This window comes from Taeniopygia guttata, chromosome 10 (assembly GCF_048771995.1).
Source record: "Taeniopygia guttata chromosome 10, bTaeGut7.mat, whole genome shotgun sequence".
In the NCBI taxonomy this organism is placed as follows: Eukaryota; Metazoa; Chordata; class Aves; order Passeriformes; family Estrildidae; genus Taeniopygia; species Taeniopygia guttata.
In genome coordinates this window covers 12924733-12938191 of record NC_133035.1, presented here as the reverse complement: position 1 = coordinate 12938191, position 13459 = coordinate 12924733, and the positions used below count along the sequence as shown (strand labels likewise).

General features: G+C 43.3%; 1 long non-coding RNA gene across 1 annotated transcript; it reads right to left on the bottom strand.

Annotated features, from left to right (window-relative positions):
- Positions 1 to 3158: 3158 nt before the first annotated feature.
- Positions 3159 to 9364, bottom strand: LOC140684815 (uncharacterized). The gene is made up of 2 exons (XR_012057620.1): positions 6434 to 9364; positions 3159 to 6268 (listed from the first exon to the last, which is right to left on the bottom strand). It is a non-coding gene; the product is annotated as an uncharacterized lncRNA (long non-coding RNA).
- Between the last annotated feature and the right edge of the window lie 4095 nt (positions 9365 to 13459).

Below are 13459 nucleotides of genomic sequence, written 5' to 3'. Positions count from 1 at the left end.
AACAGCCTGGCACCCTCTGGAATACTGAGACCAGAACACTTTCAGCTAAACCAGAGTCTCTCAGTCCCCATGCTTTGCCAGAAAACAAGTTTTTGTTAAAAGAGGCGCTGGCACTGTGCCTCAGAGCAGAATGAGAAATGCCTTGGGGTTTCACCGGGGAGGAGGAAGAAAAAGCCATTCTTCCTAATTTGAAATTCAGTGCAGCTTGTCCTGTGTTTCTTAACACTGCCTTAATACACTCCAGAAGATGCCGTTCCCTCCACGCAGCTGTTATTTGCTTTATAGTTACCATTTATTTCTATTTATGCTATCTAAACTGCTCCTGCCCTGGGCACAAGTACAAGACACGTTTTAGAAAGGCAGGAGGATAATCTAAACTGTCTGAGCTTTTCCTGAGCAGGGAATGGCCTTGAGGAGACAGTGGAGGTTTGCTGGTCAGGCCAGCCACAGGAGTGGGAAGGATCCAGAGGCAGGACTGAGCCCCTGAGAAAGGGCTGGGGCTGAGCTGTGGAGGGTTGCTTTAGCACCAGGAAAATCCTTTTCTTGCATGGAGGAGAATATGCTGTTTCTACATATTTACTTTTGGATGGTTTTAGTAGATTCCTTTCAGGCTCCTTCTAGACATGGGATTGTGTTTACTAGAAAACCCTATTTTTCTTAACAGCAGTTTAAAAAATGTTCTTGGCTAATGTAGTTTGCCCTTCACAATGGCAAAGGGGGTAGTGTTATTTAAGACAAAGGTTTCAATTTTGTATAAGGTTGAAATCTGCCCTGAAAGAAACGTGCTTGCAATTTTATTTTTTCTTTCCATCCAGGAAAGCATGAGAATGCAGCCTGAAAAAGGCCAAAGTTTTATTGTGATTCCAGGCTTTTTCTGTGATCAAAACTAATTCCTTTCAGCTCAGACAAGGATCTGCTTTATATCTCAGTCCAGCTTACACTGAGGTGGTTCTACAATGCCCCAAAACATGTTTGTATTGGTATTTTTAAATAATTAATTGAGGAGTTTGTCGATGCTGCTGCATATGTTAAAATGAGTTAGGTTAAGGGAGAGCAACCAGTTTCACAACAGTGTTAATTAGGAAAAGAGAAAAGAAAATTGCAACAAGTAGGAAATCATGTTAACAGCCCCTAGGGGATGGACCTGTTCTCAGTCACAGCAATACCTGAGGGGCACTCAGAGGGTTGAAGAGCCAAAATAAACATGACTGTAGATCATTCTGTGCTGAACAGAATAATAGTAGAACATATGATTGCAAAACACTAGGTTGGAGCTGCTTGTAGTTATTTGTACACAACAATTTGTCTGCATGTGGAGTGTTTTCTATAACAGCTAGGGAGGCTATGATGAAAGGACACTTTTTATTTTAAATAAAAAAGAATAGCCTTAGTCTAGATTGGAACTTTTTTTGTACAGACAAAAACATTTCTGCTTGCTGGACCTGCTGAAATGAGGATTTCTGGGGAAGTTGTGCCTGAGGAGGGTGGGAATACAAATTTCCTTGATGAGATTGGGTAGAATAACACAGAAACTAGACCCAAAATATTGCTTAAAAAGAAAATATTGCTTAAAAGCATGCAAACAAATTGCAGAAGGTTGCAAACTGGCAGCTACTATGTGATGTTGGCTGGAACAGTGCTCTGGGCTGTAAAGCTTCCTGAGCACTCCCCCCTGGACCTGCCTGCCTGGAAACACCACTATCTTCTTACTGCTCTAAGTGAAGGGATAATTCATCTCTGTGTTTTATTTCCTTTTTTTTTTTTTCCCTCTTTCTTAAACATCGCTAACCCTGCAAATTAAAAATGGACCCATGAGTAATTAGGCTTTTCTTTCTCCTTTGTTAAGTGAGTAAGTGATGGTGACAGCTGAAAAATGCATGTGGTCTTTCTATCTGAGTCTGCAGACCTTGAAGGTCCCCAAGTATAGGAAAAAATGTTCTGAGATACAGATTTTCTTGGATTCCCCATAGAATATTTTTCTTGGGATTTTCAATTGTCTCTGTCTACACAGGTTATAAATCTAATTCAGTGGAAGCAAGACAAATTTTAATGGAATTTTTGTTAAAACTAATTAAACATCTGGCTCCCTCATCACCACAAACAGACAGAAGATTAACTATAAAATAATAGCCAACTTCAAATTTGAACAGGGGTTTTGGAAACTTGTATTCACCTTTTTTAATCGGTCACTGTGTTTTCTGGCTGTTACAGGAAGCTACTGGTAACATAGGTGTCCTTGGTCACTTGCAAATGGCCTGCAGAACAGACTTTACACTGGCAAACACTCAGGAAATGGAAACTAATTGATTAAGACCACTGTCTCTGAGAGTGATTCTTATTCCCTTAATCACGTCTTCATCATCTGCAGCTTGCAGATCAATCTTGACTTCACGCATCATAGTTCTGTCAAAAACTGCGCCATCTGTTACAGAAATGCTGGGAGGCACTTGACAAATTTGGATCAGACACCTTTATTTCCCTCTGACATTTTGATGTAGGCAAGGCCTAATTGGATTTAGAGAGCAATCCCAGTTCCTGTGGATTGTATCTTCCCACAAAAGGTGTTCAGAGCCCTTTGGCTCGTTAAACTCTTACTATGGGCAACAAGAATCTCTTGTGTTTCACTGCACCTTCTTGGCTGTTCCTGCTGTTCCCTCCAAAACACACTTCTGTTTCTTCTCTTTGATGCTCCTGAGCCAAAACTTGGTGCTGAGTTGCCTTCAATGCAGGCTGGGCTGGGAATGAAGAGCCTGCTCCAACAGATGGTTCAGATCCAGCGCTGGCCCTGTCCACACCTTTCTGCTTTTGCACTTCTCAGCCCCACCTGCTCCTCAGGAGGGGGATGCTGGTGGTCTCCTGAGCCCAAATCTGAACTCATCTACATTTGCTTGTTTTAATTCCCAGATATCACCACACTTGTCCCTTGCCCTGCTCTTAGACCTCTGCCGAAGGTGCTGTTTCTCTGGAGCCTGGGGTTATGATTTGGGGTGGTAAATGCTGAGAGGAATGTCCCAAACAGGACCCCTGTCCTGGGGCTGGCAGGGAAGGAAGGGCAGCTCCAGCTCCTGAGAAGAGCTTGGGTTCTCATGGATGATGGAATTGCCTTGGGATCACAGTTAAGTTTCTTCAGTCAGACCTTCTGTTCACCTTTTTTAAAAAAAAAATTGTTCAGCATGTTCTTTTAGGATTTTCAGTTCTTTAATTCTGTCCCGATTTCAGCTGTGAAAGTCTTTCAAGTGATTTTGGCAAGAAATCCGTGAGAGCATTGACTCGATATTCTCCCATGTTCAATATTTTGATGTAGGTTTTTTATTTCCATTTTTTTCTTTCTTTTTCTCCTTTGGCTTTTCAACCTTCATTTGTTATAGAAACTTTTAAAACCAAAGAATATTTCTCATCTATAATGGCATGAATAAATGAATGTGAGCTCTGTGATTAATGTGCCTTTATGTAGTTTTATAAAGTGTGTCATCCTAGAAGAGGAAAAGTACTTTGTACTCATTTTCTGGAGAGTGTGCAGGGAGCTTGTGACAGTGTTCACTATTTAGGGAGAAGGCAACAGAAACAAAAGAATGAGGATGCTCTGAATGTAGAAGGTAGTTATTAAAAAAGAAAAATCATTCAGTGAGCCCAGGACTTGTGGAGGGATTTTCCCTCTCTCATTTGACAGAGATGCCATCTTCCACAGTGAAGTTGTGATTTCAAGTTGGGAAATTCTGCTGCTGCACCTCCAGCACTGCTTGTGATGGCAGTGATGTCTGTAGTGATTTTGGTACAGAAGGGAGGCAGTGAATTACTCTGGGAATAAGTTTCCCATCTCACTGGTACCTTCATGTCCCCTGGAAGCACCAAGAGGATGCTCTGGGGACATGAGCAGAGTCTCCTCCGATGACAGTTTGATTGCCCTGAGTGCTTAGGCTGGCACTTGCCCTCCAAAGGGCTGAGGTCTGTGAGCAAAACAGACCAAGGCAAAAACAAAACAGAAAGTGGCATTTGACACTGATAGAAACCTGTAACGTGGTGCCAAATCAGAGTAGATCCAAATCCTGTAAAAAAAAAAAAAAAAAAAGCTGGAGCCAAGATGAATGTTTCTGACATCATCTAGTTTTAGCACAGAATTCACATAAGATATTCACTTAGTAGGAGGAAAGAAGGTTAAAATGGTTAGCTAAGAGGACAATTAGGGAATCCCCACTTTTTAATTTTTTTTTTTTTTTGTATTTAACCAAAGCAAATTCAACTTTCTGGCTGTGCAGCTCTTTTTCACTGTGCCTGAGTGAGGGTGTGGGATCAAATGTCTGTGATTTGGAGAGTCTCCCTGTGCCCAGGGCAGGCAGGAGGAGCAGCAGAAGGGGATGGGGCACTGAGGTCACTGCTAGGGGACCTCAGGCAGGAAGGATGAAGGATGAGGCTGCCTTGGAGCTGCAGACCACAGGGCTGCTTTGTCTTTAGGTGCAGCTGGTTTTTGTCCATTTCCAGCTCTGTTTAGAGAAGGAGATAGAAGTGTAATCTCTTAATTCGTTTGTTCCTCTGTTTTAGAGATGCCTCCCACTTTCCAGGGCTGGAATCTGTACTGCAGAGGTGAGCTAGGTATGAACTGTAGATGTGAGGACCAAAACGCAGTACAATTCACCGAGTTCTGCCTGTAGACCCTCTTGAAGCTGAATGGATTTCCCCCTCCTCTGCACCTTCCTCTATTAAATCTAAGCTGTTATGACATTTCAAATGGCTCTTAAATAAGGCATGGTGTGGTATATTTTGCATCACTTGTTATCCTGAGGGATGGAGTAGCTTTTGTACTCATTTCCTCGGCGTTGTCTGTGATGGATAGAACTGCCTTCGTCTCACTGAGGTCTCTGAATCCAGCAAGCCTTGACATCTAATGCAATCTGAATAATCAACAGGAGCAAATAATGAGATGCCAGTGCTGAGAGGAAAATTCCTGCAGCTTAATGTCCCAGTGCAGAGCATGGTGTACCAGCTTTGTAACCTGCTAATTTAATAATGGAGCCAACTGAGCTGTACACATAAAGCATCTTCCAATGTGCCTCGAAATTAACCTTTAAAAGCCAGGTGACTTTGTCTCTCAGTCTGTGACTTAAGGCCTGTGGGTTTTCTGTAAGATTTAAATGGTTTGGGTTAATTAGGTGAAGGGGAGCTGGCTGAAACTGGTTTTCTGCTAAAAACTCAGGTGGGGTGGTTGTGGTTTTTTGGTTGCTTTGTTTGTTTCCAAGGGCTATTGAGCTCGGTGCCCAGCAGCATGGATCAGGCTGGATCCCTGATAAACTTCCTGCAGCCTTAGTATCTGCATCTGTGAGCATCCAGAAAGGCACACAGTAATGTATGACAACAGGCACATCTCTGCTTTAATAAAATCCTGCTGTTTTGCTTAACAGCACTTGAGAGCTTCAAGTGGAAGTTTACCCAGCTACACAGATCCTCCACTTTCTTTTTTTTTTTTTTTTCCTTTTTTTTTCATCAAAAACAAACTTGCAAAAGAGCTGCAAAGTATTTCCAGCTCCTTTCCAGTGCAGTGTTGAAACAAAGCAGCTGGATAAATATTTTGGCATCTTCTGGGGAGAAAATGAACATGGGGAACAGTGATGAGTAAGCACAGCCTTTCAGCCTCTCTCTTTCTGGACATTTGGTGAAAGGCAGACCAAATTTTTTGGTGGTTTATTTACTGAGCATCCCAGCATCTCCCTTGCTTTGTCTCTGTCCTGCTGTGAGTGTGCACCATGTAATGGGATTTGCATTTGCTATTTGTAGTCATGGAGCCAAATCCAACTTGATCTGAACAATTTTCTGGGTTTTCCATCTAAAATCCTGATGTAAACTCACATGTCACTTGTACAAGAGGCTGCAGATGCTGGGCAGGAGAAAACTCCTCCTCTGAGTTGGTTGGATGCAGGTGAATGATTTCATTATGCTCATATGGGTTTCCTTAGTTTATTTGGGCTTCTAATATTTAAATTAATGGTGACAGCATTAACTGTAATATTGATTGCTGACCATTGTGATAGCCACTACTACAATCTCCAGTTGTTTTTCAATATTTTCTTGTGCTGTGCTCTTCTATTGGCAGCTAATCTCTTTTAAGCTACATATAAAAAACATTCTTCTTCAAAAGAACATGTTTGCTTTGGAGGTATTTCAGACACATTCAAGAACAAACTTGCTTCAGTGACTTATTGCAAGCCCAGAGGAGTTCTCTAACATTGCAGCATCTTTTCTCTCTCTTTAGCAGCTGTTTTCTCCTTTTTTCTGCCTGTGAAAGACAGCTTTTGTGAGACAGGCCCTCATGGGAGCTGTTGTGTGATTAACCCTCCCAGCCCCATGGACAGCTTGTGCCCAGCACAATTTTTAAGCTCTCCCACACCCGAGGCTGCCTTTTGCAGCCCCACAGCAGCTCCCCTCACCCACATTTCCCTACCTGCTCCCAGGCATCATCTGGGTGCCTTCCTCACATGGTTTAGGTCTAGAGTTGGTCCAGCAGATCCAGGGGATTGGTTCCTTTGGGCAGCTGAAAACCTGGTGCCAGGCCAACCATCAAATGCACACTGGCTGTGCATAAGGGGCTTGTAGCACTGCTTGTCTCCTGGGCTGTGTCGTGCCAAATCCTCTTGAAAGATGGGAACGTTTTGCAAAATTTTGAGTAGCAGTGCTAGATGCTGTAATCTCTTCCAGAAGAGCCTCTGAGATTAAGAAGCCCAAAGTCCGCTAAGAATTGTCCATGCCTCTGTTGAATTTGGAAATGGGGCACAAGGTTCATAACTGCTATTAAACATCACCCTGTATTCACCTGTTCAGAGTCCAGGGTTTGCTGGAGAAATCCTTGTTTTGGCTTTGTTAACAAATGCTGCCAGCACCATTCCTCCCCCAGGGAGAGTCCCCCTGGGGAAAGTGGTGATTTTTGGATGCTGGGTGCCCATGTGCTCCATGGTGTCCTACTGAAATGAGGAGAGCATGAAAAATCACCCAGTGGGCCCAGGGATGCTGCTGGCTGCAGCAAAGGTGGGGCTGTGAAGAGAGCTGAGCTTCTGCTGATCATGTTAGCTGGAAATAGGTGAGATTGCAATAAAGACAAGTTTAATCACATCGAGAAAAGTGTAATAACCTAGTTTTGGACTGGCTCTGAGATCCTTTTCAGTTTTTTTTCTGCAGTTACTGCCTTATGAGAAAGAGGATGGGGGAGAGAAAAACAGATGTCCCAGATACAGCAGGCATTTCTGATAAGTTGACTCCTAAAATAATCTTGCTTTATAGAAATTGATTTTGTTCTTTTTCTTTTACAAAGAACAACAGAGAGAAGGAATTCATGTTTCCACAAATCTTCTCTAAAGGAACAGTACTATATAAATCAAACTCTGGTTCAGGAGGTTTGTTTTTTTCTTTAATCTTTAATATTTAATTTAAGCCATCAGTTTGGACTGACACCTATTCATCTTGAAAGGGCATAGGTTTTTACTTTCTATGAGAGAGTGGTATTTTCCTTTTTAATAGACCCTCTATATCATGCTAGGGAAAGGGGAAGAAGCTACACTATTCCCCCAAGCAGTATCACACTCATGACACCTTGTTTTCTCTGTAATGGATTCAGACTAAAATAAGGTCCTTCAAGTTTTTTTTCTTCTCCTAAAGCCCTGGCATATTAGCAGGATTTAGAGTCCACCAGAATAAAAGCAAGGGCATGGATGTGTGCAGCTGGCTTTGCTGCCATATTTCCCAACTCCTGATGATCACTGCATCAGTTGGAGCCATCGCTGACCCCTGCCCCATTTGGGGTTTCTGAGTTGATGTTTGGAAAAGGGAGGAGGGAGGATGTGGGCCCTGAGCTGCTGGGACCCCCTGTGCCCTGTCACATAGCATCCATCAGTTTCAGAGAGAAAGTTCCCAGACCCAGAAGAGCTTCTGAGCAAATAGTCTATTATTATTTTTTTTCTGAAGGTTTTCTTTATGTAAAAGAAAACATGCTTTAAGATCCAGCAGGAGGTATTAAAGTGAATGGGTTTCTCTTCCAGGAGTTTGTTCAGTGTGCAAACAAAATCAACTTTTGTGCACAAAAAATCTGGAAGGTTTCAATTTAAAAATAATTGTGTTTTCTAGAGAAGAATGTAGGGTTTTTTCTGCATGTGTAGTAATGTATTGAAAAAGATCCTCGTCTGCATAAAACTTCAGAGAGCAAATGCCAATTATGGATTCATAGACTAGCAAAAAAATGCTATTCTTGATTTGCTCTTGTGATAAAATTTATAAAGCACAGTGATAGTCTATGCTAAAAAGAATGACTCCAGTTGGTATAAATAAAACCAATAAACTTGATGGAAAAAGTGATAATATCAGCCCAAAACATGATCTGAGCAGTGTGAGGCAGCACACAAATTGGTAGTCGATGTCCAGAGGAGAGGACTGCATTTCCTATTTGCACTTGAGGGATAGATGAGCTCATTTGGGTCTGCAGGAGAGTTTTCATGTGTGACTCAGAGGGAGAGCAATGAGAATTATTGCCCCACTCATTGAAATATCAGTTTATTCTGAAGTCTCCACTTCTGAATTTGACTCGTTCATTGCGAGATGGGTTGGCACTTTCCAGTGTGATATGGAAGAACTCAAAATGTACATCTCAGGAGCCCTCCATCTAACTTTATTGCAGACTGCAACAAAATGTAAAAGCAAAGTCCCACATTAGTTGTGTGTCATCAGAGCAGCTCTGCTGTGATAATGTGAAAACACTCCAGAAAATGATGTGTTTGCCCTGGGAAAAAGCTGCTTGGAGGAGATGCTAAAATGTATTACCTGGTGGAGGAGTGCCATCCACACCGTGAGAGTGAATGTGCTGCACTGAAAGCTTCAGCCTGACAAAATGCTTTCCTGGGGTGCTGTGCCTCTGCACAGGGAGGGGGGCCATGGCCAGGGCTTGAGCAAGGTGCTACAGAGCTGGGAAAAGCTACCCTGGTGTCTGTAGAGATCTCCTGCCAGTGACAGCCACAGTTTTTGCACTTCTTGTAAGGCTAGAGCAGGATAATTTATCTAGAAATGAATGATCAAAGTATTGTTGAGTTGTGACATTGACTTTCTGTGCCTCAGTTTCCCACATATTGTTTAATGTCATGGTATGTGACGATTAGGGATGGTATTTTGTGAGTCTGTTAGTAATGTTACTGTATAAGTATGGATAATGGTTATTTTCTGTGATTTAAAAGCCTGCTTTGCCACCAGCAAAAGGACCAAGTCCAGTATTATGATTTCTGATCCCCATTAATGTTAAAAATCCCATTTTTCGGAGCTCTCCTGTGTATGAACCCTTCCTGCTGCCTGTCAGCAGAGGCACAGGGCAGCAATCAGCAGGCTGGTCCTGCAGGGCTGCAGGGCCCCAGGTGTCTCTGTGCACATCAACAGGTTTTGGTTGCATCTGTGCCACTTCCCTGCCAGGGTACAGGGCAGGAGCTCCATGGTCCTCCCGGCCACTGGCCTGTGACCAGGAAACACAGCTGTGGTAAAAACTCCACCATTTATAAAACTGGAACTATTAAACTCTTGGAAACTCTGGGTGGTATGGGCTGAGTGGGGGATCTCTGTGGTGTCAGAGATACCAGGTCTGGTGCCTGCTCAGTGTGAGAACCTAGACCTCAGAGGATGGCCTGGGAGCAGTGTGCTGTCATCCCAGCCAAATGGGCCATACAAACCCACTCAGCAACAGAGAAAGGGTGTGGGAGAGAGGGAAGGCTTATTCTCCCTGCCTCTGTGGCTATTCAAAAACTCACGTTTCTGAAGAAATTTTTTTAGTCCATCAATTTACGTCTATTTGTTCTTGTGCCAATACTCTTCCTCAGCTGAAATAGCTCTTCCCTCTCCCCTGTGTTTACCCCGTTGATGTATTTATAGAAAATAATCACAGCCCCTCTCAGGCTTCATTTGGAAAGCTAAATGGAGCAGCTTGTCCACTTTCCTCTTACAGCACTGGCTCGTCCCTGCTGCTTTTTGCTCTGAGTTGGGCGTTTCTGAGCACAGGGGGTGCTTTGGGGCAGGGTGTTCCCAGCGAGATGCTCATCCTTCCCAGTGATCTGTGCCCTGAAAATGTGTCAGCATCCTCTCTAGTAGCTGTGAGCGGAGCTACTCTCCCACTCCCTTTGATTTTGTACAGCCACAGCCTGACAAATGCTCATAAGCACCCTGTGCCAGACTAATGCTTTGCTCTTCCCCTCCCTCCCCAGTGATAAGCTCCCAGGTGCTCACAGATATTCTTGCTGCTCCTTCAGTACAGAATCAGAAATGATTTTTTTATGTTTGACCCATCTCTCAGCGTCTCGTTCTGTGCAGTTTCTCTAAGAATGTTTCCCAGCTCTCTAATGCCACTGGAGGCATTAATGCCTTTCTTCTCTGTCTACAGATAATTAATGAAAATAGTAATGGAAGTGGGTCCCAGACACAGAGGAATTCCTCTAATAATCTCCCCCAGCCTGCTCCTCCTCCTCTCACAATGGCATGTCAGCATCTCTTCTTCTGGCTGGGTGGGGATGTACTTAGTAGTTGTGAATTAATCCAAATAATTTCCAGTGAAGTTAATTTTCCATGTCAGCTGTTTTGCTGAAGTCCTGATAGGTTATATGTGCTGCTTTAAAAAATGAGGATTTTTATCAGAGAAACATAATGGTGTCCCTGGGTGTGATTTATCTTGGTGCATTTTCTCCTGCCACCATTTGCTTCCCGAGCCCTTTTCTTCATCATGTATTAAACAGCCTCGCTTGCTTGTGAAAATCAGACTGGAGAACCTGAAGCTGCCCAGATTGCTTGTCTGCACTTCTAAAAATTGGAATATCATATTTTCTCATTCTATCTGATTGAACAGATTTATTAAATAAATCCTTGCCTTGTAGCTATCTTACATCCAGATTTTCAAACCTGTGCAGGGAGGATGATGGTTCTTTCTTTGATGAAATCTATTGAAAACAGACCAGTAAATGAATCCCAGTCACCATGCATTTAATACCAAATGCAGACAAATAAAACATCCTTAGGGACTCTCATTTTTCAAGCTCTGTATAGGTAGCATGGCTTCAGGCTGCAGCACTGTGCCTGGGTGCATTTAAGCACCCTGTCACCTGCAAAGAGCAGTAGTTCAGATACACAAAGAATTTGGCAAAGAATGGCTGCAGAAAGGTTTGCAATGAGCTCTGCTATCACTAACAGGTTTGTCATTAAAGTGGAGTATCCTGTATGGACACTTCAAATTTTATCATTCCTCAGAAACAGCGAGCTAACACGGTATTAAAAGAACTGGTATGATAGATGGCTGTGTTATAATTGAATTAGTTGGGAAGCATTGACCTTTTTGATGTATAATGTCTCTGAATGTGAACAACAAATACAAACTAATGCTTTTATGACTTTGCTGGGTGAGTTTAGTCATCAATTGGCTTGTGATAAATAAGACATTGTACACTCCAGTCAATGGAAAACATGTTTGCAGCTCCTTTGCTTGTGTTTCTGTACCCTGTGAAATCAGCTCTGCTAGCACGTGTTGCTCAAGTGTGGCTTTTGTATTATAAGCTGGACCCAAATGTGAATTCAAGTCCTCAGAGGACCTTATACTGCTGGATAATGATAAGCCCAGCAGCTAGTGCTTGGTGTTAATTGTTTTCTCCCTTACTGTGTGACCAGATTAGCTGACAACGACCTGAGGAGATTTCTGCTGTTTCTGCAGCACCTCTCTGACAAAATAGTTGTAGATCAATAGCTGTTACCTCCACAAGCCATAGCAAAAGTGGAGTTAGATGGGAAATGCAATTAGAAGAGAGGAAGCTGTTTGCAAAGAATTCATGTGGTTTGTTCTTGTCCTGTTTCTACACCTTGGTCCTTTCAGCTTCAGAGCAGAGAATGAAATTTTTCTGCTTTTTATTCAGTTTGGGCTTGACAGAAAAATCACTATTGCTCTAACCTGGGACATTTTATTAGTGTTTATCTGACCATGATGAATCCACATATTGCTGCTTGCCACTGGAGCCAAAATAAATGATCTCCAGTGGACAGAGTGCGTGGGGTACTGATGGATGCCTGATCTGTCTCCTCCAATGCAGCCTAGGTCAGGAAACCTTGTCTTGGCAAACACTTGTTCACCGTGTCATGCAAAGTGAGCTGATGGTCTCAGCCTACATTTTGACACCTCCAAAATGGCATGACCTTGGTGCAGGAAGATTGCCTCCTACCCCTCTATGTGCCTATGTGGAAGTGTACCTCACTCCTGGTGGCTTTGGTTTTCTTCACCTCATGCCCAGTTTTGTGCAGTTTTCAGGTACTTTCTTGTGCACAAGGATTTCCAAACCCCTCTCCAGGTCTGAGACTCAGCCTAAGAGCCTGCAGCTAGGACAGGTTTCTCATAGTTACTATTGATTTAGGTAAAAGTATGAATGTAGCATCCTTCCAGTTTGTGTGTCTGTCTCTTGCCTCAGGCTCTTTCTTTTCCTCTGTGGGATCAATTACCTTTTAATCCTTGGATGCAGCCTGGCATGCCCTGCTGGAGCACAGAAGCAGGGCCACTGCTATGACAGTTTGGATCTGAAGAGCCCCTCCCGTGCAAGGCTTTGTCACCAGCAGGGCCAGCAGCAGGCATTTTGGGGAGCACTGCAGAAATGCATAGTCATGGCTTAATTTTCACTGAAGAAAACAACATATATTACTGCCTTCACAGTGAGGTCAGAGTAAGCCATGAAAGAGCAAAATGAGACCAACCAGCTACCAGAAGAAATTAAATTTGTCTTATCACCGTTTTTGTACATCTGTGCCCCACTCTCTATTTTTGGACATCCCTCAAAACTCATGTAGGGTTCTGATGCTTATCACTCCATGTCTAGATAGTATCATTGTCTATAAGAGACTTTAAAAAGCTTTTTAAACTCTTAATATTTGGAAATACTTTGTGGTGGTGAAGTTTTACAGTACTGATACCTAAAGGAAAAGATCTCTAATACCACCTTCTCTGGCTGTCTGTATCAGTGTTGGATACAATGAAGATATTTTAAAATAATTTTGTCGTGTAAATTCAGGAGCAGGTTCTTGCTGGGCTCGATGCAAATGCTCAATTGTGGCAAAGGGAGAAACCACCTAAAAAAGCATTTGAAGGGCAGCTCAGGGGTGAAAGTGCAAAGCAGGGTGAGCTCTGTTCCTTCCCTATGCAGGAGGTGGGAGGCAGCAGCTGCATTTGCACCCTTCCCAGCTGGGAGCTGCACGCAGGGGCTATGGCATCACTGCCTGGGAGAGTAGCTCACAGGGCATGTACATCCTTGACCTTGGCACTTACTGCCCAGAAGTGGCACCAGGAGTCAGGCTGGGCTGGTTCTTGGTACCTCCTAGCACTGAGCAAACCTGCTCAGCCCCAGCCCAGCTGTGATTAGCTGCAGCTTATTGGCATGAGGCATTCCCTGGGATGCTGCTGCTCCTTGGGCTTGTCTCTGTACCTCCA